Below are 27,724 nucleotides of genomic sequence, written 5' to 3'. Positions count from 1 at the left end.
GTAAGCAGCACAGTTACCGCCGGTATTCTGCATTAACAGCATCGGCGAAGGCACTCGCATACGTTTACAGGCGCACATTCAATAACCCTGTAGCAGCCGCAGCAGCAGTAGAGGTAGAGAAGAAGGGTGGCGGCCGCAATAGCGAACGCGACAGTGGCGAGTGCAGCGAATACTGGAAGACCGACGAAGAACGAGAAACGCATCGATGGACGGACCCCGACGCTGGCTGAGCTACTGACGTGGCAGCTGCCGCTGAAGCTGGTGTTGCCGTCGCCGTCGCCGCTGCTGCTGTTCCTGAAGCTGACAGCGGTGGCCGCGAGCATCAAGGACCCCAAGTGATCTCCTCTCCGTGGCGGAGCACCAAGCGCCCGATGATCGACCGCGGCACCGCGCGAACCTTACAGCCTCAGAAGCTAAGAAGCGTGGTGACGGTAAGGGACGACACGCAGCGCTTCTACAGTCAACGCCGCTTGCACATCGTGCATAGGATACAGCCACTATATAATACAGTCAGCGACAATCAGACAGCCAACGGATTCTGTATCCTGGGAGAAATAATAAGTGTGCATGCACTGTAGCATGAAAACAGCCACGCATGTAGGTTCGCTAGAAAATCACTGTTTTGTGTCTTGTCGTCGTCATTCAACTTTTGTCTTGTGTCTTACGTGTGTCTGAGGGAACGAAACAACGAGGCGGTGGCCAAAGTGGAACTTGCGAACTTACGTGTTATTATCAGTGCAGTCATCGCGGCAACTTGACTACGACAACTGAATTTTACATCGTCGTTAGACCGACGACGACGACGACCACAGCAAAATCAACGACAAGAAACAACTATCGATAGGGGCAGAACTTTCTATGAAATAAATCTTAATAAACGATCATTATTTTTAGTGCGTTAGTACGAAAAAGTTTGCAGAGTGTAAATTCAACTTCTCAGTCAACTGAGGCTTCGTATCTGTGACTGTGTAGAGGTGCTTCGATCTGTGCGCCGGTCGTCTGACTCGGTCTATTTTGCTCTGCAAGCAGAACTGTTGAGCTGCCAAAGCGGAGGCCGATCATTTTCTGAGGTAAATGTCAACAAAACTTAGAAAAATAACCAACCCCAATGAAGATGATCCGACCTAGGAATATGTGCGCCATGCTATATATACACAAGGATACCTGTCTGCATACATCGTCAGTATTGAAATTGAAAATATTCAGCCGCTATTTATTTTTACTCGTTCAATACAGGACTTCTTTGTGATGCAGTGCAGACGAACAGCAGAATGTGCACTCACCCCCCCCCCCCCCCCGAATTACCCGAAGGATATTACAAGACGTGTAAACTCAGAGGCTAAGCCATTTTCTGGATATTACATAAGAAAAGCAGTGCACGTGCTCGAGGATATTAGATTTTCTATTTCAGATAATTTGTTATCCCGTTCAATTTCTATACGACACTTTTACAATGTGTATTCACAAGTTTTCCAAGTTCTATCCCTTGGAAGACGCAAGTTTTGTAACTGGCAGGCATAATTCCAATGATCGAGTTGTATCTTAGCGGTTACGTTGACCTGCGAAGTTAGATCGCTGACCTATAATGCTTTCAGATTCAAGTATCAGATATTAAACTGCTGAAACTTAGGGTTCTTTAAATTCTAGTGTTATATGTATGGAACTGGGATTTCCGGCCCACGAAGCGCTACAATGCATACGGCATGCTGTCCAACGCTGACTGCGTAGATGACGTCCTAGCATTACTTTAATCAATTTAGAATCTTGTTATTATTACATTTATACTGCATGATTCTCAATGGGACATGATGCAAGGGATCAAAGAAATCCAAATAGAAAGTGAAAGATTAAAAAATTGTCGGTTATGCTATTCTTGGCCTATTCGGTAATCGGCAATATCTTGACACAGATTCGGTTAGGGGCTTACAATTATACGGCGTTTCTTGTTATATCGTCTACAAGTACTTCAGTCATAACGCCACAAAGCAGCTACCGAGATTATGGCACCGTGCCGTTCACCTTTCTCCTTTCCTGCATAAATAAGCGATGTTATAACAAAAAACGTAGATAGATTCAGATTTCTTTAGCCGGTAGCTCAGACAAAACTGTCGGATGATGTCAAAGTTTATTAAAGTGCGGCCCTGTTTGATTTAGAAGGACCGAAGCAAGCCTTCAAAGCCGCTTCATAAGTATATGCTGTACTATTACAAAACAGCTGACTTCAAAATTCCATAATAGGCCTAGTAATTTTTAATTTTTAGTTTCCGTCCACCAGAATGACAATGGTAGAATACTTTGCATAGCGCCGTTCCCTGCGGCGCAACGTTGGAACAGCACTCAGATTAGTTCTACTACTCATCATCATACTAGCTATATCAGCCAGTATAACAATGAGTGACTATTTTGATGGGAAACCCTTCACTGCGTCTGGGGTGCAATGATCAGCTCATTAAACGAAGCTGCTTGACCCCTTTATCTCAGATGGTAACTATGCACATATTTAGTTCTTTCATTGAAGTAACGATAATTGCCTCTGACGATAGCCGTTTGAATCTGTTGCCGATTTTCGCTGCAACGCTGTTCACTAACGTCACATGAATAGGACAATAACCATGATCTTACTGTTTTACATCCGTACGGCACCAATTGTAGGTATGCATACATGTCAACATAAAAGTCCACAAGAATCGAACAATTTCGTTGACCGCTCTATGACCACAGTCACTTACATACTGGTTCTACTGTGTGGGCATAGCTTAAGTTCTTTGCTGAACACAGATCAGGGACGTTGACGTAACGCGCTTGATAACGATCTTCAAGTCAATCTTTCGGGCAGTCATTGTTGGTCAATCTATCCTACTATCGTTTTTGGTATGCTGTAATACCGAGAAGTTTAAATACTCGGACGAGTATTTAAGCTGAAGTGAACGAGAGCAAACGAAGGGTACTCGCATCCCAGTATGGGCATTACCATTTTGGCAACTTACGCTTTCCTGCCATTTAGCTTCATCAGACTGCTATATATTAATTTGTTTAGGGAATTTAAATCCCAAGGTTATAACAACGTTACGGTGTGCGCTTTGGTGTGCTTGATGAACACTGACTTCATGCTCAATCAGTCGGAGCTATTAGCTAGCCGTCTTCGCTGAACCTGCCAGCATTCTACATAGGTAACGACGGTCGTTTTAATATCTAATGATTGATTATCAACACTATTACAATCGTGATATCAGAAGCGCAGGGCCAGGATACGAAATGGTACGCGCGAACAGAGGGACGGGACGGTACGAGATAGGATCAGACGGGAGAGGCGCTGGGGAACGAAACCGTCCTGAGCCAAAAACGCGCTAACAACAACTAATATCTGCTGACGTTTCGAGCTGTAACATCTTCAGGCCTTCTGCTGTCTTACGCCTTACAAAAAGATCACAGTTTTTTTAAATGTCTATTCCTTCGACGTGCGACTGTTGTCCCCGTGATAGCATAATGCGTAACAATTTGCCTGTCTTATCTTAAGGACACGTTATGGTCTAGGTCCAAATCCGGGAATAGAAGCGTCTTGTGCTGGCCATGTGAGAGAGAACTTGAAATTCCTGGGAGCTGGAAAATATATGTTAGGTGTTGTTGTGGCTACGGGTATCACCCTCGCATTTTGCGCCGTATACGGTGGACCATGAGCTGGAATCAAACCTCGGCGTGTAAATGTATTTGTATTAGTCGTAGAGGTACTGGCCCGTTGTGGGTTTGTGTAACTAGCGTTGTCAGGTGTTGCGCATTGTGGCGATGCAAATATTGACGCCATTTGTTGCTGAAAGTACAGCAGAGACCTAGTTTTTAAGAGACATCGCATGGAAAGCCGAACTAACACTCCCATTCGAAGACATAGCAGCGATCTAAGCACAGCGAGTTTGCACTGGCTAACCCTTGAATACATTAAGCGATGATGACAATGATTTGCTGGCGAACTGCGAAACGAAGCCATAGCAAAACGCCGAAGGGCCCCCTGAACTTGGCCGGCCAGGAGTGAGTGGGTCCCGGCAACAACAGAAGCAGTAACAACAAGTCGAAGATCAAAACCGACGCTTCCTGACGCCAACAGGCGACAGCCAAAGTAAAACGAGTCCGGCGTTTGGAACATTTACCGATTGAATAGCCACCGGAACAAGCTCATGTCATCCGTGACACTCATGCAGATGACGCAGCTGTTGTGGCTGCCATATTTTTAGTGCTAGCAATTAGTGTCAATACCAAAAAGGTGAACTGGTGTTCAAACAGGCGAGAACGCTTTTCGGTTAGGCAAAATGAAGAGCCGTCAACAAGCGCGGCAATTTCAAATAATGCCAAAGGCTAGAAAATTTCATACATTGTTAAACAAAGGTTCGGAGTTTGATTGGACTATGCTACAGAATAAGATTCGTATGTTATTCCAAATTCGCCGATTTAAATTCAAGTTTGCCCGTAGGCAGCTGTGTAATGTAGATTTTTATTTTTATTGAGCACTAACGAACGGTGGACATTATGTACAGAAGTTCAAGCTAATATATATCACACAAGGATAGTTTATTTTTTCAGGACAATTCAGGTACTATTTTACAGCTGACATTTTCTATATGACATTTCTAACACTTTCCTTTCTCATCTCCCCATACTGAATACATTCAGTATAGCACACCATGAAGCAACCTCTGAATATCTGTTTCGTGTTGATGAACATAAGGCGCAGTTCTGTTACATTTTTTTTCTGGACTTTCTCTGCTTTTCCCAATTTTCATTTTGATCTCATTATAAAGTTGACCTCTCTTTCCTTTACGACATGTTTCATATTTATTGATGAGATAATGATTAATGTTTAGAATTATAGAACCTGTACATAAATTATACTATTTGGCCTAAAATTGTGCAGATACAGATTCTATAATAAAATGAACTATCAGTTGAACGTTCTTTGTTCTGAACAAATACTCGGTTGTTTTATATTTTGGTTGTTGCCACCATGTGGGCATATGCATGCCGTTTTTTCAGCGGCACTGAATGTGTGCGACATAAAGCAAGTGCTTCATCAAAATGTTTGCCCCTTACAGAGTTTAAATATCCGAATAAATTTAACTATTCAATTTATTCCTATCTAAAAACTTAGTGAGTGACTGATTGATTGATAAAGTTTTATTTGGCCATGACCGCACACGACAAAATGTCAAACAACGGGCCAACGGACAACCAGTGGGCCAGCTAAAAATTTCAGTGAACCGCCTCAGCTGATTTATGCATGTCAGTAGGTCTAAACTTTTAGTACTTTGGACATGTTTTTTCTACAGGTTGTAAATAACTTTCACACCCGTGAGTATCGATTCGTTTACGATTTCTTTAGGGTCTTTCTAAAATATAATGAATCGGCCGTTTCTATCTTCGAAGCTATTATAACACTCATATAAGCCATTAACTGATGCAATGATTTGTAGTCGCCGCTTTAGGCCGCTGCCTCAGAGTCTTTGTAATTACCTTAGACACCCTGAGAGACCTCGCGCAACTCTTCACCTCACTAACTGCCTAAACCCAAGGTCGTGTCTAAGGTATCGTCATTGAACGCTCGACGGTGCTAGCAGTATTTCTACGTTTCTGAGCAGCCTCATGAATCGGCGAGTTATGAATTAAATACGACTGTAATCTAGATGCATTCACCGGTTAACAAAGCGTAACGTGTTTCGCGATCTCCACGGTATCCACCTAACCTAAACCTGTTTCGAATTGTCCGTGTCGTCGCTCCGTTTACTTGTCCTTTTGGCATTGCTTTCTCTCGTTATTTACCTAATGAAGATTTTTTTTTTTCGTAGCGCGTCAGTGAATGTTTATGTGTGTCAATAGAAAAACCTGCCTGGTATAATACACTGTCTGAAGTTGACAAGCGTTAGGACGTTCTTGTTTCTCTACCGTTATTCCTCTACCAGGCCAAAATTCACGTTGCAAACGCGGTCGTTGTGCGTTCCTCCAGTAATAGTGATACCTTGCATAGTCGTCAGTTGAGAGCCAGTTACTTGATGGCAATGTTTAGTTATATTCTCTACTGCATATTGTTACGTTTTCTGAATAAATCAATGCCGAGTACTTTGCTTAAAATAAATAGATGTTTATTCTCTTACTAGCTCGAATCTATTTTGACAGAGCAATATTTATACATACGTACATAAGTACTGTGATAGCAGGCAAAATTAGTGCCTGCTAACGATAAAAACAGTAGGGGCTTCCTCCATGGACGTGGCCCACCTATACATCTAGCGGTGCTTGTCCTACCACAGCTGACAGGTAGCAATGGCTTGCCGTGTCACTGACGTCGCGTTAACTGACCCTGATAGTTGTTCAACTCGTTTCAGGGGACATTTGATTGATCTACAATTGAGGATAAATTAAGAGTAGAGGTTTACAGGGTTCTGTCCTGCGCTGTCTATATTATTCCTCAAATGAACTCCCTTTGAACGAACTACTTTGGCCATAAAAACCATAAAATTACCAAATATGTATAGGGTAGTAGTAGTAGTAATCAAAAAAGGCTGTCTTGGGATCGTAAGAGGCCCGTTCCTATCTTGGCGTCAGTGTCAATAAAAGAAGAGAAGTAAGACTGATAGATAAAGAAATATCAATTCGTCTCATGTTATCGCCATTTAAAACACATATATTCATAATGCCTTAGTAAAGTGGTTACCTATTATGGACTTTCAACTCTAAAACGCGTAACGTAAAGGAAAATCCATTCGTCCAATAGCATACTGACATAAATTTAATGCTGAAGTCCTTCCATGAAGGATGAAAAAAGGTTGGTACCAACTTGCTAAGAAGCCACGATTGGGTCGACCCTCAGAGAAAGGCAATCTGTTAGGTCATTTTTCGAATTGATATTATCTTTAGAATAGTGATTAATTTTTTTTTTGCTCATTCAACAAGTTCTGCTTTCTCTTCTGCTCCACAAGAGTGTTCCCTCTGGTGTCCTTGCAGCTTAGATTGCAAACTTCGATTTTCTGAACATGCCCATTCGTAGGCTTGTGAAATTGAATTCTTTTTAGCGAAGCTAAAACTTCAGTACCATAGTTGTAGACGTCCAGTGCTTTGTTTGCTTTGAAAAGATCATCATCTTTTCGACTCTGTTCGCAACTGTCGATATTGCCAAATTCATTTTATCTAGATGGCTTAGCTAGCTTGACAAAGCTGCTATAACGTAATAGATTATTCTTATACCGCAGACGTGGAGATGCCCATAATGCCTCTGGCCACTGTTCCTTCGCTACTTAATTAACCGATCGCTATAGCCCGTACCACGATGCTTGTTTAACGTTGTGTTTCGGTACCACTAGTGTGCAAAACGCCGACCAGAACATCCCCCGGGGTAACGCAAATATCTGGGCCATATCAGTTTTTTCTAAGTACTGAAAAAAGATTAGGTGAATATGTCTATTTGCTTACTCGACTACGACATAGACTATTATTGCATTGAATTATGTCGATAGTGTAAACGCATTTGTATACAGCATAGCTTTGTTTTGAGGGCCAGCAGTCTATTCAGATTTCGAAAAATTGTGACAACTTTTTGTGCCTGGACTCGTAATGGCTTTGGCTACGTGGCGGATCGCTGCTAAAACGCAATAGGTTTCCGTCGGACACGTATTTAGTGGGGATATCAGTACTGTTTTTTAGAAAAACTTCTTTTTTGGATACCGTCTATAATACGAGTTGTAACTAAATGAAAATACAGCAAGGCCCTAAAAGGGAAAGCGACTCCTTTATCTGTGCCAAACTTAGCAGAATTATGCCAAGAAATTTTATAGCAACTATAGATCATGTGAATAAGGCTTCATATGTTCTACCGATAAATATATATGGGTCTCCTAAACGGAGAAAGTAGGAATGTTGGCTACTTTTGCATGTTAATGCTGGGTATTTTGCCTGTTCGCTGTAGCAGCGTCCTAGTAATAGCCCATAGTTTAGGAAAAGCCTAAACGACACGGCGAGAAGAATGGCGATAGACCGATGTTTAGCAATTTGTAGCTAAACGCGCTTGACATTGGCGAGATTCGAATTTACGTTCTGGGAGGATGATACTACGGAAAAAAACATTAGTGGACTATATTGAAATCAGCTCGATTGGAGTTTATGAAGTTGAAACGCGTAGAGCATAATAAGTTCACTCAAAAAGAATTAACCCCGTTCAATTTGAGGTTAGTTCTCTGTCATAAGGCAAACTACGATTCAAGGATTATGCGATTGTGCCGACCAGCCTTGCCTCAGAAGGTTACCATAGGTCTAATCTGGGCTAGTCATATTATTTTAGTCTCTACATAAAAGTACTCAACAATTGAAGCGTTCTTCTGTCTATGGTTAATAATGAAGCTGCAATTTCTGAGCTAGATATTCACTACGTGACGGTCGCTGTTATCTACCCGCCTCAGAGCTAATATATCGTAATGTATGAGGACGTCGGAAGCAAACACAATGTATAATATGATGAATTTAAGCCAATTTGTTACCCAGTCTAATTTACAACTCGGGTGCCGTTCACGACCAAATCAATTGACATGACGAGCGAACTATTCCTACTATGATCAGTTAATATGTTTTGCCAATGGGCCCTGTAGCTGTCCGGGTTTGGCCTATTAGAAATTTGCGTATGGGAATGGTGCATCGCTAGGACGTTTTTTATTGCACGATAGGCAAAAAAATTTGAATTGGCATATTAACACTAAAGCTGTTACAAAGGCGTTGGCACTATTTTTGAAATACTATCACTGCAATGACCGAGCCCCACTCAAGTGAGAGAAGATTAAAGCTCCCCCTTTCTGTACGCATTGTTTTTTTAAAAGCGTAATCTACATTTTCTAAGCAGCGCAACGAAGAGTTCAAGCATTTATTATTCAAATCCTGTGGTTTTTTTCGATAGGCAAACGATTGAACCCACTATAGTATAAACTATACCTGCCATTTTCGAAATAGCCTGCAATAGAGTAACTGATATCTTCTGGTGAATACAGCCATGCCGTAATTGCTTATAAGTTAAAGTTACTTCAAATTGAAAGGTTCTATAATTAATAATTCGGTTATAGCTTATGGGAGGAACGGTGCTTACGATCTAGCACCCTAAAAACTACTGCTTAAACAAAACCCCATTTTACATAGCCATATGTCGCAAAACTTGGTATTGATAGGGACCAAGACGCATAACGCACGTACAGATAAGAGTGGTGGCCCGCCAATAAGGAAATAAATGATATGAGTATTTGAATCTTAATTATGCACTATGCATTGTTCGGGTTTTCGGAGAAATGTTCGGCTGGAGAGCTCCGACTAGAATTATCTAGAGGTTCGTCCGTGATTTATTACAGCGAAGTAAAACAATTTGGTTATATAATATGGTCGATTCGACCCAAGGTCATGTGCAGGCGTTGCCAGTAAAGGGCGGACAGATCAAAACTGACCGACAGGTATAGCTTAGTTCTGCTTTGAACGTCCTAGTTTTCTTCCTGCCCGTCTCTTTCCCCTTAGTTCTAAACTGCAGCACCAACCGCGCATCTATCAAAAATGAAGTATTCCCATGTTTACTCTAACCTAACAAGGCTTTTGCTCTGGTCAACAGCACGTACAGCCACGTCACGACAGATATTGGCCGGATGCACGTTTGTGATCCTGGCATCTGTCGTGCGCCTATTGAATGAGGTTTCAGCGTACGCACGATGTACGACTCTGTACATGAGACCCGGGCCGAACATCTGAAAGGCATTGTTCACAGAGACTACAAGAACGTCTGAGGCCCATTGGTGATTTGCCTACCAGCGACGACCAGGTTTCAGCGACTGATAACATTATTGCGATTGACAAGCCTGCCTTTGCTTTTTTGGGGCGCTACATTAGCTTTTTCTATATAATAAGCATGCTGCAATGGTAGCGGTAGGAAATTGTCGGCCGGTATCGGCGACGATAACGCTCTTTGATCTTATCAATAAAATCTTTAGCCGAATATACAATATGTATACATGTGTAGGTATATATATTAAAGTGTTTCTAAAATAGTGATTATTAACGTTCGCGGTAATATTTTGCAAATCAATAGTAAAAAAAAAAAAAAAAACGGCCGATGAGTAACCGACAATCATCCAAAACCATAGGAAATCTTAATTTTATAGTTTGTTGGCGCTTAACCCTTGTTTGAAGAAGAATAAAAAAAGAAGGTTATTTTAATTGTAAATTAGCATTAAGTTGTGAAAATGGGCATATCAGTATTTGTAACACGGGACGCCTACGCCGGCCATTGAATTATAGATAATGATGACGGATATTATCGTATGGTATTTTCCCAACGACATACAGTAATCACAGAGTTAATTATCTAATTTGATCTTACTTTCTTGTTGTTGTTGTTGTTGTTGTTGTTGTTGTTGTTGTTGTTGTTGTCGTTGTTGTTGTTGTTGTTGTTGTTGTTGTTGTTGTCGTCGTCGTCGAGGTGATCTATGTGTTCCCGTAATGGATGGTCGTCTTCACCGCTACGATCGCCTGCTGCTGCGCTTCCATTATCGTTTACTGCGTAGGCGACCAGCAATAATTAGCGTTGTATTTGTTTGACCACTGAAAATCGCTGCTAGCAAAATAGCCGATAGTTTCCGTTCGGACGTAAAGATACAATGCGCCGATGTTTGTGGCCTCGCCGGCGGATATTGTGCCATCATGACTATCAATACGGATCGATATCGCTGCCGTTACAGATACGCCCCTAAGTAATACCTGCTTACGAGACCTACTGTAACAAAAAGCAGAAGAATCTGTTACGTATTGCGGTCAGGGATCAGTGGCGAACGCTTGGTTGACAGTTCCTTCAATGGTCACATGGGACAGCTACTGCCCCCTGGAGATGATCGGACGAGATAATGAGATTGCTGTTGTTACTGGGATGGGCAGGAGAGGATAACGAACGAAGTGCTGCCGCTAAGGCTACATCTATCTCGTTTGCATGAATCAGCTTAAAATGGCCGAATCAAACGGACGCAAAATTGTACAGGTAGAAGCAACAGCTAGGAAAAGACTACGTAGTCATTAAGATGCCACTACAACAGCTGCCCGAGTGGCATTGGACACAACCGGCGCATCATTCTGATCGACAAGGATATACGGATTCTTCTACGAGTCTGTATGTGTGCATAGGCCATATGAGCAGGAATGAAGAACGCATTTTGTTGATCATCGAACGATATGGCGCCGAGAATAGACTTTCTCTTAAGAAAAAGTAGATTTCCAGCTAAAGCAAATGCCGCTTTTACTAAGCGTCTATTTTTCGCCAGGTAGAATAAAATAACTAGGGTAAAGATCGGGTTCAAACACCCAGTTCATCCTAATTTTAAACCCATTTATTACACAACAGTAAGTTGATCTTCGCCTCACGGTGTATACATATATAAATAAGTCGTTTTGGGTAGCACGTAGTCGCTGATCTAAAGCCTAAGTCGCCGAAGTTGTTACACAGTATACCAGTGCTTTCCGGTTGCAGCTGTTCACGCCCGTGGAACGAATGGAAGAAAGTTATTTGTATCTATGACGTTGCTGTAGGTGGTTGGTCTGTCCTGGAAAGCTCTCACCAAAGAGCTAATCAATACATGCGTTTTTCTCCTGTCTAGAAAAGCAGCTGTGATAAAGTACGAGCGGCAGCAGACTTGGCAAAATACGAATGAAGTTCTAGTGTTGATCGTCTATTGAAAGCCTCAAAGCAACCTTTTACAAGGACTGTCATTGTTTTGCAAGCCCAGTAACTTGGCGATCAAAAAACTCCTGGCTGTATTTCCGGTCACAACGGCACAAATTAGAAAAGGGTAGGCGAGAACAGCTGAGACCAATTTATTTTTTTTAAAATTAATTTTACATACTTCTGGACACATTCTACTAAAACGCTCCTCTGAAGGGCTTATTTGAAAGTCTGGATTTAAAAAGCGAGACGAATGGCGACAGACGGCACGTCCTGCTTAAGTCCGACGCACTTATCGTTTGCTTTTTCATCAGCTTTTCAGGACAATTGCGGTCATTGTTGTCGCGTTGATCACTTAAAAACTATACAATTAAAAATCGCTCCGCATCGATATACGTTTTATAGCAAAATATCTATATGCGCTTATGTCTGACGTCACTGAAATGAGGTCCATGTGACGGACCCATTGTGATCGACTGGCGTACAAGGAGTAAATCACTCTGTTACGACGACTCGCAGCTTGATCTCAATTGGATTACTATAGTTTATCTGTGGCCTGCACGAATAAAGCTTTGATTAATCTCTCAAGGACGTTAAATTGTGAAACGAATATTTATGTTTACACAATCATTCTATTCTTTTCATACAAAAAAAACTTCATCAATTACATATATAATTAATAATAACTATTATATATTAACATTATTATTATTATAAATAATAATAAAGGAAGGGTTTGAATAAGGTGGAGGTGCGAAACCTCTCAGACAAAAATTGGGTCGCTATAACTTTGTTCTTTAGCCGATTTTTCGTGCATCGTGCCTACTACGGCTATGTTAAGCACGACTAGAATCTTACCCCAGTCAAAATCAAATTCGTCGGCTGAATGTAATACGTATACTGCCTTTTGGGGTGCAGCATCTCTTGGTACTAAGGCATCGGTTATTCGATATACTGGTCTGGAAGATTCGTAGTCGCGTTATCAAGAGCCTAAGATGACTCTGTGGTCATGCGTGTATTCATATTAACATTGAAACAGTTCAATAGTGTCCGTGCAAAAATTTTACCGTTGTATATCCTGGCGTGCACATGGCCAATTTTACAATGTGTGTTTTGACTATTATGACCATCGAAGGAACCGAAAGTACAATTTAATATTCCTTATAAGTAATTAGCATCGTGAGAACGCCCCGCACCAATGCTAAAGCAGCAGATATCAATCATCTGTTCCCAGATCGTTCTGATATAACTACACCTGACGTTCCGGCGTTAGGACTCGTTCGAAGGACAGCGTTTGATATTCTTCAGCCCCATCATTTATATTCGTTCTATCCACGTTCGGCGATCGCCATTCGATTCCCTATGTCTAGACGAACTAAGCTGTACCATCCGTTATTTGCGGTAAATTCAAACAGAGTGCTGGACTGGGTTAGGGGAAGGATATTGGGGGTGAGACTGTCTTGCTATTCTCTGCGGCTCGTTTGCTGACAGGAGTTCAGGCTAGAACGAACATGCGTTGCATATATGCAATGAGATTATTCTATAATTTATAATATCATCTAGCTTAAAAGTGATCAAGGTTTGTTGACTGTTCGTTGTTATCGTTCCTTCAGGCCGCGTGTAGTTCCTTGTCTATCCATATAATACAAATGTATTATATTTTGTTGGATCGAGATCGCTCGCAGTTCGTTATCGTCTCGTACACCCTCAATCGTTTGTCAATTTTAGATAAAATCTTAAAATAACAAAAAAGGCAAAAATAATTATCTTTTTTTGTTATTTCAGTTTGTTCTTTTTGATTGACAGAGTTTGATACGACGATTGATGGTAATGCTTGGGTTTTTTTTTCAGATATTTTTTGAAAAGGGTTTTCAGATATTTTTTGAAAAGGGTTTTCAGATATTTTTTGAAAAGGGTTTTCAAATAGCTTTTGAAAAAAGCACGTAAGAAAAAACATAGAGATATCTCCTGTTCGTTGTAGATGTAAACAATGATCGAAAGCAAGATCTCCAAACGGTAAGATAATAAAGGCTTTTAACTTTCCCATTATCGCAGTTGAGGTCGTCGTTGCTATATGAACTATCTGTTCTCAGTCATTGTATCTATTTCGTGTAAAAACTATTGAATCATTATTCAAAGGCTTCATCTAAATCGAAGAAAAGGTACACAGTAGATTTTCTCTAAAAAAAAATTTCCCAGACTTGATGTTAGCTTGAACTAATGTTGCCTTCAGAAATTCATCGAAATAAACGTTCCATTCCATTATATCCATCCATAATATATATGACTGCCTGCTGTTACTCAGCAATCACTAGGCTAATTAAGACCCTCGGAAATTCCTATTGTATTATTCAAGTACGCTCTCAAATTAGTACGTCTACTTATTTACAACACATATTACTTATTATACTTAATCTTACTTACCTATTATAGTTTAAGGTACTTAAAAAAGTTTGTACAAATAGAGCAAATCCTAAGGTCGATCATTGAAATCGGTAAACAGGTTCGAGCAAATTAACACGAGCTACTTACGCGAATATTTCCGTAACGAATTTAATAACAAGATTCCTTTGAGTTACTGTTGCTTTAGTACTCAGGCGTTGTTATCTCTAGCATTTTTGAGCACCCGTATTTTGCAGAAGTCTAGCCTTTCGCTTGAAGAGAAAAACAATTATGTGATATGGAGTAAGTCGCATTATATGCACGCTAAACGGATCCAGGTAGTTGTCGGTTCGTTGACAGGCAAATGTTTTGAACGACGTGTCGTAATCGTTGACCGAACCGTAAAATACGTTTTTCTTTATCTTAGTTGCCATTGCGCTTTCATCATGTTACTTTCAAGGTTCGTTTTTTGACAGGCACTTCTCGGCATCAGCGGGCGCCATGACATCAACTGACTGAATAGACTGACAGCGAAGTTTTAGTCGTAAGGAACACTTCCAGCGGATCCTTTTGCTATAATGCAAAAATAGCTTTTTCCCTTTTTTTTTTTTGTTTTTTTTTTTCAAGAACCTGACGATTTACACTTGTATTGGTAAATGAACAGTGAGCTCGACCGGTCTTATGATAATGAAAGGTATTCACACACACACATATCTTTTACGTTTTATATGAGCGGGGCATATCCTACGCACCTAATAAGGAAGCAGCAGCCACCATTATTGTCCCGTTATAATAGACATTACTTTGTAATCACCTGTTTAGTCTCTTTGTAGATTCCAAATCGATGGTTTTCGCCTTGTTCAGCTAGCTACAATATGAGGTGAACTATTATTTAAAACCAGGGCCGCCTATCGTATCTACAATGCTTGGGTTCTAAACCCCACATCTCACGATTGTGTGTTATATGTGCTCTTTAGTGGCACATTGTATGCATGAATTTTACATATTTCTGTTATTTCGCACCTTAGGACAATGTCTGGTCAACAGTTTACGAACGCTTCCTTGTTTGCTAAGGTAAATGATATAGGCTAACTCAATTAAGAATACCGTTTAACCTTGCAGTTTCGAAACTTCATCGGTAGGATTTTGACGCTAGATCAGTTTCATAACATCGGGAATTTCCCGGTCGTCAATAACTAGCCTCTTCTATTATTTTTTCTCTCTGAATTTTGGACGAACAGCTGTGTTTCATTTACGCGTTCAGCTAAAAGAGCCGAATTTTCTAAAAATTGTTTTATGCACGCGGGACTACGTAGAACGCTTGTCGACATGCAAATTGTTTGAATCCGGTCGAACTGGTCGACTATATTTGCGCCTTGTATTCTTACTGTACTTGGGCACGTAGGTGTTTAAGACGTGCACGCCTTTTCGACAATTCCCCATTGCTACAAATAAAAGTCTGCATTGGCTACATTCTAAGTATTTTTGGCCGTTCTGTATTCCATGTATACCCTTAGATGTGACCCTTTCCCGACCCTGTAGTCTCCATTATATGTCTCCATCCCTGGATGCTTTCCTCTTATTGAATTTTCCGTTTGAGTCTCTTGTGTCGTTGTCTTCCTACCGCAAATGACTCTGATGTTTGCCTAAATCTACGCAACGACTGCGTTCTTTTTCTGAGCGTCGAATAAAAGGTTCTAGAGCAAGAATTGCTCTGCTCGTTTGTCCTCACAAGCTGCCACAGGCCTCGTTTCAATGTTTAGGATCGAAATCGCTGCCGTCCTCTAATATCTCCTATGCGAAAGAGTTGATAAGTAAGTTTACGCAACCCGTTTGTTCAACTCGATCCGCTTTGATACTAGATCAGGACTTAGTGGCCAAAGTGCGGCGAAAAACCTAGAGCGTCAATCATCATGTCGTGCTCCACCAGCTGTTTTCCCTCATAAAAAACATAGGAGCCAGTCACCCAAGGCGCCGACCAAACTTTTGATTCAAAAGTGGAGAACTCGACGCTGATATCACTGATTACTGTATGGCGATGTCTGCGCTGCGCGAATGCCGTAGTGATGGTGATCGGGCGCTCGGAGCTACTCGTTCTCTCCATCTGCCACTTGTACACTTAAGCGCCGCGACCAGCAAAGGAAGCGTCGAGCTGCGCGAATGCGTCAAGGATTTTGTCAAGAGAGAAAGCACACCAGTTGAAAGGGAACGCTATCTCATGCGACTTCTTCTTACGCGGAAGGTTTACGGGGTCGTGTGATTGGTGAATTAGTGTAGATGATCACATGACCAAGTTCTATAGTAGATACTTTTTCTTAAATTTCTAGTTCTGTATATTTGAATTATTGCTGGTCAACATTCAGCAACAATAGCGGATAAATAAAAACATTGATAGGAGGGAATATTGATAATGTTTTAATCATCTTACAATCATTTCCTAATTTGCAATGCGTCCAACTTGTCTTAGACATCAAACGTCTGGTTCTCTAAAACAGACGCTTTCGTTTTCACTGTATATGCTACATATTTCGTAGACAACGACAACAATTCTCGGAAAAGGCTAATAGTTTTTCTCCGTTTCATATGCTCGCTATCTCTTAGAAGCAAGAGCCTACTCAAAAAATAGCGCCGTGTAAATTTTTAACGAAGAGTAAAGAAAAGTACCAAGATATCCTCATACATTAGGTTATTCTTAAAAACAGTAGAATATGTAGCATTGGTCTATCTAATGAACAGACAGTGCATCGAGTGCATATATCTTACATTCGTCCATCAAGGAATGCTGAGAAAATCATTACGTTTTAAATGCCGGTGTGGGCTTCTTTTTGATAGTATCAAGACTCTTTCGATTGAGCTTAGGAAGTTTTCAATTTTGGGAAAAAGTTTAAATTTTTAAATTTAATGCTCTATTATGACCCAGATACTCAGTAGTAGGTGAAATACATTGTGACTCATGTTTGTTTTGCTGGAGTTAGAGTAAACGTTACTTTCGACCAGTATTTTTGCCTGTGAAACATCCACTTTCTGTGATTTTTTGTTTAAACAAAATTGCTCGTTCAATAAGTTAGATTGTCGATTGTATCCATTATACGCAGCCTTACTAAACGTTGTACGTTTATTGTTCCACATGTTTTTCCATCGCATGCAAGATGCCTCGCTACATGTAGCCGAAAACTTACAACTATGTCTGGCTTATGTACGAGCTCGTTTGCAAACATACAGGAAGTCGTATCACGACAAATACCCCGTCGGAGTTCGTCGGAAGCGTCCGCGCTTAAACCAATAGCTTCGCTATACGAAACGTATACAACGTACTAGCGACCCGGGACAATATAGCGCTTCTTTTCCATATGACCAAATGAGAACAGCTTTTTTTTTTGCGGGGCGACTAAACTATACGGAAGACAGCTTCCATTTCAATAGAATTTCAAACAGTCGATGTAATCAGATAGCCTATATCGCTTACTGTAGTAGAGAACAGTATAGGACCGTTGACGTTTTTTAGATGTCAAGGAAGGGTTTTCAGAAAGAAAATATCCCATTACGAAACTTAGCAATATTTGAATTCTTCTTAAAACAAATTTTAGATAAATTTAATATCATATTTAAATATATATCGAAATTGGCATAAAACCAGGACGAAAAGGAAGTCAAACATATATATTAAAAAAATCTTAAATTTAATTTACTATCTCCCAGTTACTCGTTAAATGTAACTATTATCTCATAATGCTCTGCAATTACTCCGCAAGCCGACCTTTTTTTTAAAGGCTTTATAAAGGACCTTCCATTAGGAACGTTTTCCACGCACATTTTCAGACCTTCGAGCGGCCTTGTTCAGGCAGATCAGCGCCCTTCAATGGAAACTTTGTTTTGTTTACAAACCACGATGCTGCAGACGATGACTCTGTATTTTTCTATGTACCGCCTTAACTCCGGCATGCGACTGCCACTTCCCAATCATTAGCAATACATCAAGTATATTCGGACGAACATACATAACTACACCATCAGATTAATCCGATGCTGTGTTGCAGGCAAACATTGCTTGCATCGCATCAGTCACTTTGCTCTTAGCTTAGTCGCGTCGACAGTCCCAAAGTAGCTGAAGCTCCAACGGCCGTCACGCAAAAGGACGCTCGACTTGTCAATATGGCTGCCCGTCACTACATGAGCCCTTTGCCGACTGTGGCCTGTGATGCCCTGTGTGACGGTAGCCTTAAACTATTATAGATACGCTACTATGGCTTTATAAGGCTATATGCTGCAATCGACCGACCGACCGACCGACCGACCGACCGACCGACCGATCGAACAACAGTTTCCAATTTCTGGAAACATTCATGACGGTGAAGAGTCTAATCGATGGAACAAGGTGTAGAAACCAGCTATAGGATATAGCTCTAAGCAACAATTAACGAAAACTATTCTACAGACTTTCACTATAAATGTATTAGCAGTATGTAGTCGCTGTTAAAAGTCACCAGTTTTTTTCTCGTTTCGTTTCAGGGACGCTGGAGCACAAGATGTCAATGTGGCCTCATTCGCTTGAATAAATTCGTGAAGGAAATCTATCAAGGTATATGTCAATCAGCAGTGGCTTATACATACAAAATCAAATAATTTTAAAATCCTTTTCAATATATATATATATATATATATATGTATTTAATCGATATTGTACGTGATTGTTGGCTTCCCTTTGCCAAAGATAACCGGTTCCAGGTAATTCCTGTTCTTGGATTGATTCTCTAATTGGAATAGCATAAACTCAAAAACCCAAAAAGCATCACTAGAGATGGTAGCAATCTGAGCTAAAACACAAGTGCTATAAAGTTGTTAGCGTGAAACGAACGAAACAATATAGGCGATTGTTCCAGTCCCCCGAGATGCAGCTCGCTAGAAACCAACGGAGCAAAGGATTTTTCCTCCCCTTTACTCAACACAGAATTTCCCTTGAATCCTATTCGTTAACAACTTCGATACTTGATTTGTTCCCAATCAAACATGATTTACAGTGACATTGTGTCCGTCTACTTATCGCGGTCTGAAATCCCTGGGAATATAGTGAAGACGTTAGATAGTCTATAACTGCCCCTGGAAAGTCGTGGCTGACAGCAGCCGTGTCCCGATTTACTGTTTAGTATCAAGCCCAGTTTTTGTATTTCCAGCATTATCTAGAAGGTTTGTGAATATTCTTCTGTTAGCCACGATCCTCATCGTTGTCGTTTCGTGGATACAAAAAAAAACAACTTCACATAACAGATAAATAAACATGTCAAGACATCTATCTCATTTTATGAGTGACTTTCAATGCTGCTGCTGCTGCTGCTGCGTCCGCTACTAGTTTTAGTCACAATTAAATTTTCCCATTAATTGGCCAGGCTGTACCTATAACTAATGCTATCATTATGTGTCGCAAACTAATGCTAAACAGATCTAATTTAAACTAGTTCAGCGACTGTATTAAAAAATAAATAGAACATCAATAAATTGACTGCAACGCGCGCTTGATAGTCTATGCAGGACGCTCCTTTGGTTGACTGTCTGTCGGTGGCGTCCCCCTTCATGATTCCACACTTAGACACTAGTAGTGTATTTCATAAAAAGAATAATTTATTCAAAATAGTCAATCTATGCTGCTAGATTCGATGGATTAATGCAGAAGACGTGTTCACTATACTGCGTGAATTATACATGCGGACGACCTAAAGCCATTAAGAAAACATAACGAAAAAACAAGCTATATTAACGTTTGGCACTATATGCTGAGAAGCGAAAGACGTCCAAGGTCTAAGAATCCGCTGTTTCGAGTGTCAACGCTTGGAACGTGTCAACGTGGAACTTGATTTTCTTTACGTTTTCCCCAGGCACGAGTACCCTCAGATACGAATCATCGTTTCTCTATGGCCTGTGACGACTTACGCAACACTTACACGATAGTTATAGCATATCTCAGTAATCAATGCTCAAATCCAATTTAGTAGCACGTAAAGCCTTTTGCGTACGTGCGCACGATATAAATGCGGATTTTAGCTTGGCTTTTCTAACAGCCCATGTTCGCAAGCATTGACAAGGTACGTACTCTGCGTCGATAAGCGTATCTGGCATCAATTTCATATGCTTCTCCATATGCCATAATGCAGTTCGGATGATCAGAATCGCGATGTCTTAAATTTAACCTCAGGAGAAGTGGGACAGAGCGATTTTCGAACACAAGATCGTCGAAAACGACTCATCGGACGATTGTTACATTTCTTACATTCAGAATCATCGAAAATGTCCTTTATAGAAACCATCTAAAGCCAGGACTATCAACGCAAGCAGGCTTCAACAATGGACGGGATAATCTTTTGAACGACAAAAGCTCTTTGTCATATGTATGTCTATCTGTTCGCATTTTCCTATTGTGTTTTCGTCCGGTACTATTGTGCTTACTTATTCAGGTATGCGCGTTCACGTAGTTAAATACTTTGATCCTGGAGTATTTTCGTAACTGTTTGAAGCTCACAGGTGAAGAGTCACGAAGACATTTTGTGATTGCTAAAATCCAAGTTAATACGTGTATTGATCTGACCTGTACGTCTCATCATGTTTAGTCCGTCACAGGCGAACGGACCTCATTCGTCAGCGCTTGAGAAGCGTGCGTTTGGATAGTAATGATATCAATGTTTATTGAACTACCACAGTCAGTCCCAGTTCAGGCAGTCCTTCCTGGCTGACCTTTAGATCAGGACGGGAATCAAAGCTGGCCTAGTTATTCGACCTTGTTTCATTGCTACCAGTAATAAAAATAACAACAAATAATAAAGGCCCGTCTTTGAAAGCGGAATATTATATAACTATGGCAGAATAGTCATACAAGTTACGGTAATACAAACTGTTCTGTAGACCAACAGCAACAGCTGCTGACCACATAGAAAAACGCATTATCAATTAAACTTTCAGTTAGGAACGAACAGCAGATCAACGTACCGTATGTTATATTTAACCCGCCAATTTATCGCTTATGACTTGAATTTGAGATGTTTTGAGGGGGTGCGCTCGTTGCATTGAAACACTGAATGATTTTAATAGGCATCAAATTCTAGCAGATGCCTTGCGGGGGATTGCAAACTCTTTCGCAGTAGCAACTTGGTTTACGTTTTCTCGACAGCTTCAAAACCGGACTTTCGAACATAGTTAATCCTGTGAAATGTTCTATTGCGCAGTCAAACATGACGCGTTCTCCATTAAACAGATGAAAACTTTTGTACGTATTAATGTTACCGCGTCTCTGGTTGACATTGTTTTTTAGCGAAAAAGAACTGAATAATCTCAAAAGCAGCGCGAGTCAATGCTAACTCATTGATTACTTAATCCGAGTAGGGATAACTGAAATAGGAAGTTCGGGGCACATACCCATACGGTCTCAGGATGACTCGAACACGATGTTAGAATGTCAGAGCCACGGCACCTGAACAGTCAAAACAACGCATTGAAACTACTCGAGCGATATGATCGAGCTGCTAGAACGGGAAATCGGATAACACAGAAAAGTAACAAGGTAACTGAAACAATACAGCAGTGGGTCTTCTGAAAGCGGGCGACTGATGGGAAAGCAACAATAAAAAAGCTTCGACGGGAATACAAAGCCAGCTGCAACGAGTGCGGGTTCAAGGCCAAACGGTTCAGGCCAAGCTACTTCAGGTCTAAGCTGGGTCTCTGGTCAAACCCAAAAAAACAGATAACAGCACAACGCTGTTATTTCTTTTTTGGGTTTGTGATCTGTATGCGTTTATGTTTTATGTGTATGAGCCGAAAAAAAGTATGGGTAGGTATATGATAGTCCGAATTTTTGTAAATGAACGCGCGTGCATACCGTGCATGCGAGGTGGTGCTCATTGCAACATCAATGGACAGACAACAGTCATTCCCTCCCTGTATGTTTCACAAAAAACACGCAGAACTGCACGTGCTGATAATCCTCTACGAAAAGCGAAGAAAGAACCTAGAGATGTGCTATTGACCCCAATGTATACTACATTGTGTACGAGTCCCTGATAATTACATTAGCAACAAGCGCTTAAATAAACTACTACTTGCAAGGTACCAACCATCAGATAACTCCAACCGGACATCACCCCCTAAGAATCACAAATTTGATCCGTGAGCCTCTGTGGGACAACAGATTGACAACTTTCTTCCTGGAACACCTTTGAGGTATAGCCTTTAATTTGTCATAGACAAATAAACAGAATACCTCCATCATCTTCCGCAGCTCAAGATCTCGCAGGCAGCATAAGATTAATAAAAATCTCAAAAATATTCATCGTGACAATCTGTTTTCAGTCCTACTTACGCCTTATTTAATCCAGTCGCCATTACCAGACTGTAAAATTTCGAATACGAATTATACATATACATATCTTTCTCAAGTGAAACACAATTTCGAACTTAAACAACTTAGCGTTTCTGAAAACGCCTGTGACTAGCTTAAACTGCGAATTGAAGTCTCGTGATGGAAACAAATAGCAGGGACGTTTGTCTCTCACGTATGCCTCCGACGGCACACACAAACATATAATCCGATTAAGATACAGGCTTAACCAATTAATGAATTATATCAATTATCGACACGCAACCACATCTGTCTAGCGAACCAATAGGCTAGTAACATAAAACATCGGTTTTATTTGTTCCAACGAGGCGGCAGATCGGCCGACCCACTGAAGGTCGAGCGCGATTGTTTGCTGCGCGTAAAACTGTCGCGACCCGTCACTGCATATGGCATTTCCAACGCCTGCTTTGGACAAAGCCCAGCCAAGCCGCCGATCGAAACGACCCACGAAGACCCAGCAACAAAAGAAAAAGTACAGTCATCAGAGCAGACGCTAAATAGCGCTATCTCGTTGGCAAATGCAGAATTCGATGCTGCTTGGTTGTGTATACCGCGGGTCAAAGCACCGTATAACAAATGGACACTCGTAGACGGCTTGCTGGTTAGCCAACTACGCCACTGAAGCTCTTGTCATTGGGAACAGAAACTGGTGAAGGTAAAGTACAATGAGATAAAATCAAGAAGACAGTGTGATACACTGTGTATAGTTCTGTGCCCGGCGACTGCGCATTTCTATCTGTCTGTGGACACCGTTCAGTAGAATTTGTTTTCGTTGGCTGTTTATCTTCGTTTCATTGGCTCGTGCTGTCGCTCCTGGCCGCTGGTACTCGCGTGTGGTGCGCCGATAGCAATAACAATCGGCGCGCAGCAGGACACGCGAGTTGTTCTATGCGTGTGCGCGCATATAGGGGGTATTACGGGTATAACAGTCACAAATAGGCTTTTAATGGAAGCAAAAACTCCGGTTCTGGTGCTGATGGCGGCCACAGCAGCAGCGGCGGTAGACCTTCGGGCGTCCTTTGATTTCACCTTGGATTGGACAGAAAACGTGTTTCGTAAAATTTCTCCTCACCCACAATAGATATTGTATCCCTCTAAAATATCCCATCGTCGTATTCAATTGGACCGGATGAAACTGCCCGGGGCCACAGCATTCCGTCAAAACCGCCAGCAGCAACGCTCTCCCCAGCGCAGCTTACCCTTTCGGCCAACAAAATTTTACACGTTTAGCTTTAATAATGGTGATAGTATCGTTTCTGTTGCTGAACGACAGTCAATAATTTTGTTTTCTATGTCACCAGTCGTGAAGCTAGCGGTGAAAGTGACTTGAACGAAACAGAAAATTATGATAGTTAAGGAAATGCTAGACCAAGCTATTAAGTGAAGCTTCATTAAAACGAACAGATAATTTTGCCCTTGGAGCCCATGGGCATGCGAAGATACAAAAATGCTTAGTTATTGCGACCCTAAAGTCGCTTTTTTACAAAGTCCAAAGAAAATCATTGGCGTCTGTTTGATATTCATCGTACCTGATCTTCACATAGTATTGCAGTCCATCAGGTCAGTGCTTCGTCCTACTATTCCCAGATATTTGGCCCCAATGATTCCGATTCCCCCATTGACTGGGGCGAAACATAAATTTGCCTCCAGTTTACGCTTAGAGCAATGTTTCAGATCGAAATGATGCTCAATGCAGAGCTCTGATTTCACACACTAAAGGCGAATTTCATTTTTTGTAACTTTTATATTTAGTCAATAGGAGGGACTAATGCCATTGTTTTTAGTTAACCTAGAACTAGCTTGAATGGGCAGAGTAGTTTTTGTATCCAACACGGGTATATGACACGATCGGATTCTACTCTGTAAACAACAGGATACGTAACTTTATTTTCAACAACTGTTCGCTCTCGTTTGAAGTTAGCCATTGGAACATGCACTTGGGAATATCGAAACCATCATTTGTAGTTTTATATGAAAACAAGCTAGAGATTTGGCTGGCAGCCTGCACCGCACTGCATTGTCCGGTAATCCTCTGAACTAGATCGTTAGTACAATGTTAAATGATTAAAATCACGCGGTCCCACAGCAGTAACAGCAGAGCCGCTGTTCTTATTCGACCGCTTAGTATTTTTGTGCAGGTTTTTACGCGTAACCTAACATTTGGAGGTACACACAATTAGGGCTTGGGGATTGTGGTTCGAGCGATGAACGAATTGATCTGTTACAGCTGCCGCCTTACGACCACTTTTACTGGAAGATCTGTCAGATGCAGTTCACTACTCACGATAGAACGATTACTGTTGCCGACGCTGCTATTGAAGTCGAATTGGGGTCTAGAGATAGCGCTACTATTGACGTGATACCGTTGGAGACGCTAAGCTGAGATTCAGCAGCTATCGATTGTAGTATAGGCTACGTTTTTTTCAGCACGTAGTACTTCTATGGGTATCAGTACGTACATGACGCGAAGAGGTAGATGTGTCGAAGCTCTGCCTAATGTATATTAGCTCTACTCATTACGAGCCACATAGAAATAACCTGTTGACGCTTTGTACGTGTATGTTTTTCATTCATTTTGAGGATTGGAGGATGGAGGAAGCAAACGAATTGTTTGCTTTTATGCTACATGTTGGAGGACGTTTCCCGATTTGCTTTCGCTAATTTCCGCTATCAAAGCAGTGATGGAATCTACTCGACAAAAGGGAATTGCCCAAAACTATACCTTTGGCTATAATTCATGATGGTGCTAGATGCAACTTAAGTCACTCATTGAAACGTATTAGTAGCTCGTATTGCCTTTGAAAAAGTCATCTCAATATGCACTGGTAGTAGCTGGGTTAAAGGGTTTTCTGCTCAGTCTGCGCCGTGTGGCGCAATAACGACAATGTAGTATTAAGAAACTTCTCGCAAGATGTACGCTACTGACTAAACTGTAGTAGGAAAACAGGATCAGGGGTTGCGTAGGTCATTTGTTGGGAAATGTCGTTGTTTCGACTTTGTCGGACGGTGTCCTGCCGCCGCAAAAAAGAATGCCATCGTCATTTCTATCGAGGTAACGCCTTCACGTTGGCTAACAGTGTTCTTCACACTTTCCGCATGCGTATTGCTCGATGCAGATAGAAGAAGTGCTATTGCGTTGACATTTTCGTTATCCTGCTATAAGTAAGTGCATTACTTTCTCATTAAATGTTTTACTTAATTCTGATCGCATTTAATAAGTATCATGCTAAAAGATGTATGCAAGTGGCTTATCGGATAGCACTATAACTTGCCTATCTAAGGAAATAGCTCCGCGTACATTGAAATCAGAATTTTCAAGTGCGCCCATTGTTTAGCCGCTGTATATATTGCATGGCAAAAATTGTACTCCTTAACAACAATACAAAACAGCATAATATAATTTGGCGTTCGAAGGCTCAGGGGCAAGCAGGGCTGACATCGCTCAAGCCTTATTGATCTTCTTAGGCTATTTCTATACATTTGTGCACTTTCGGCGATAACTTGTGGAGTAGGACCAGCACTCAATGTTTACGAAGTAAATGTACTTTCCATAAAAATTATGGGAGTTTTCGTCATCTATATTTATAAGATGCTTTATATCTTTCGAGAAACTCCGGACTTCGACTTGAGGTTCTTTTATAGGTACTATAGCCGAGTAATAGGACCGTTATTGCTCACGCCGCCTTGTCAGCTTCATCGCTACGCAGCGATGCGTCTGTTTTGGATCAGCTTCGACGTCACCTTGTATTGACACGCCAAATATATTTAATAATGAGTAAAATAAGCGCTTCCTTCATGAATTATAATGGCAACAATAGCAATTACTATTACGTATGCATCGTTTGCCAACACATTATCCACACAGACACACGCGGAATGAGAAAACAGGCTGGCACCTTCAGAAACAGAAGGAGACGCGAACAACTTTACGTAACTTAAACGTGTGACAAATTGGTCATTATGTCAAATGAGATACCCGATCAGCTAAGTAATCAATCAGATTAACATTTCCCTGAGAAATTCGCAACTGAAGAAGGACTGTAAAAAATGAAAAGGGTTATCCCAGATTTTTGGTAAATATTAATCATTCGATATTTATTTATAAGCTCTTCATTATTTCTGATTTTGTTCTGTGATCAAAACGGAAGAATAACTGATCTGTGCGGTTTATGATATTAAACATAAGCTCCAATAATATATGGCTATATGTCTAGTTAACTAATCTAAATGAAAACACCCTACTATGTTTCCTTCGAATTGAGAACATCCTCACTCTTCAGTTGTACGGTCCTGTCAAATCTCAAAAAATCTATTGCTTGAAATTTTGCTAGAAAAGAAACGGAATAATCAAACGCTTTTACTTAGTGGAATATAAGAGATTTAACAGCTGCAGATTCTGTCAACGTCTTTCACCATTCAAACTGGTTTTTTGCTTCGTCCATGCACGTCTGGTACGTGCACGCACGTTCTTAAAGGGAGTAACATATCACCTGACGGTTATAGATTTGTCAAACACTATGATTTTCATTAGCAAAAATGCGCAAAAGACAGTTCAGATGTATTTCGTTGATATAACAATGTGTAGATAGAAATATAACAACTTTCGCCTATCAGTATTTCGTGCTTCGTCAATTTACGTAGCCTATGCCTGTATTTAGCTATTTAGCGCGTATTAAATAGAGTTGAACAGCGTTTACGTAACGTGCACACTAAAAAAAAATGAACCTATGTTTGGCCAAATACCTGTAGCATAATGTAATCGAGGATAAGATTAGATTTAGGATAAAGAAAAGCCGCTAACATATTCTAGTTGTCCTTCGACGTTTTCTGTTGTCTCCTACCAATTATAATTGTTTGCGATCGTGCACGCTTTTGCCAATGGGGTACACATGATAAGAGCGATATTCGTGACAGGCGCTAACATTTGCCTGGATGGTATCAATATATTTTAAATGTTTTTTACTATCTAGGTGAACGTGTGAGCATATATCCTTGCTGAGCAGCCGGTATATAGGTAAAAAAATAAACAAGCTCAATTAAGAATATCTTAGATATAAGAACCTATCTTTTCCTTTGTATTTTATCGAGGTCCTCTTATATTGAAGCTCATGAGCTTTGCGTTTTTAAGTGTTTAGTAACGGCATAAGGGGCCACTCAGAGATGCCCTAATGACTAAGATGCTGCAAGTCCGTTTCAATTCGACTCTAGCGATATAATCCTGCGTTTTTCAAAATGGTTGCTATTATTTTACA

General features: G+C 40.9%; 1 protein-coding gene across 19 annotated transcripts in view; it reads left to right on the top strand.

Annotated features, from left to right (window-relative positions):
- Nucleotides 1–170: 170 nt before the first annotated feature.
- LOC111255412 (clavesin-1-like) overlaps nucleotides 171–27,724 on the top strand; it is a 61,217-nt gene continuing 33,663 nt past the window's right edge. For 4 of the 19 annotated variants that reach the window (XR_015321389.1, XR_015321360.1, XR_015321380.1 and 1 more), the window contains exons 1-2: nucleotides 172–1,070; nucleotides 18,602–18,671. The gene's annotated coding sequence lies outside the window, so the exon portion shown is untranslated. The other 15 variants (XR_015321402.1, XM_022788304.2, XM_086980441.1 and 12 more) reach the window with 10 other exon arrangements.

The sequence above is a fragment of the Varroa destructor genome, unplaced genomic scaffold, assembly GCF_002443255.2.
Source record: "Varroa destructor unplaced genomic scaffold, Vdes_3.0 BEIS01000001.1, whole genome shotgun sequence".
In the NCBI taxonomy this organism is placed as follows: Eukaryota; Metazoa; Arthropoda; class Arachnida; order Mesostigmata; family Varroidae; genus Varroa; species Varroa destructor.
The sequence above is the reverse complement of the archived record's forward strand: the minus strand, read 5'-3'. Positions and strand labels throughout refer to the sequence as shown.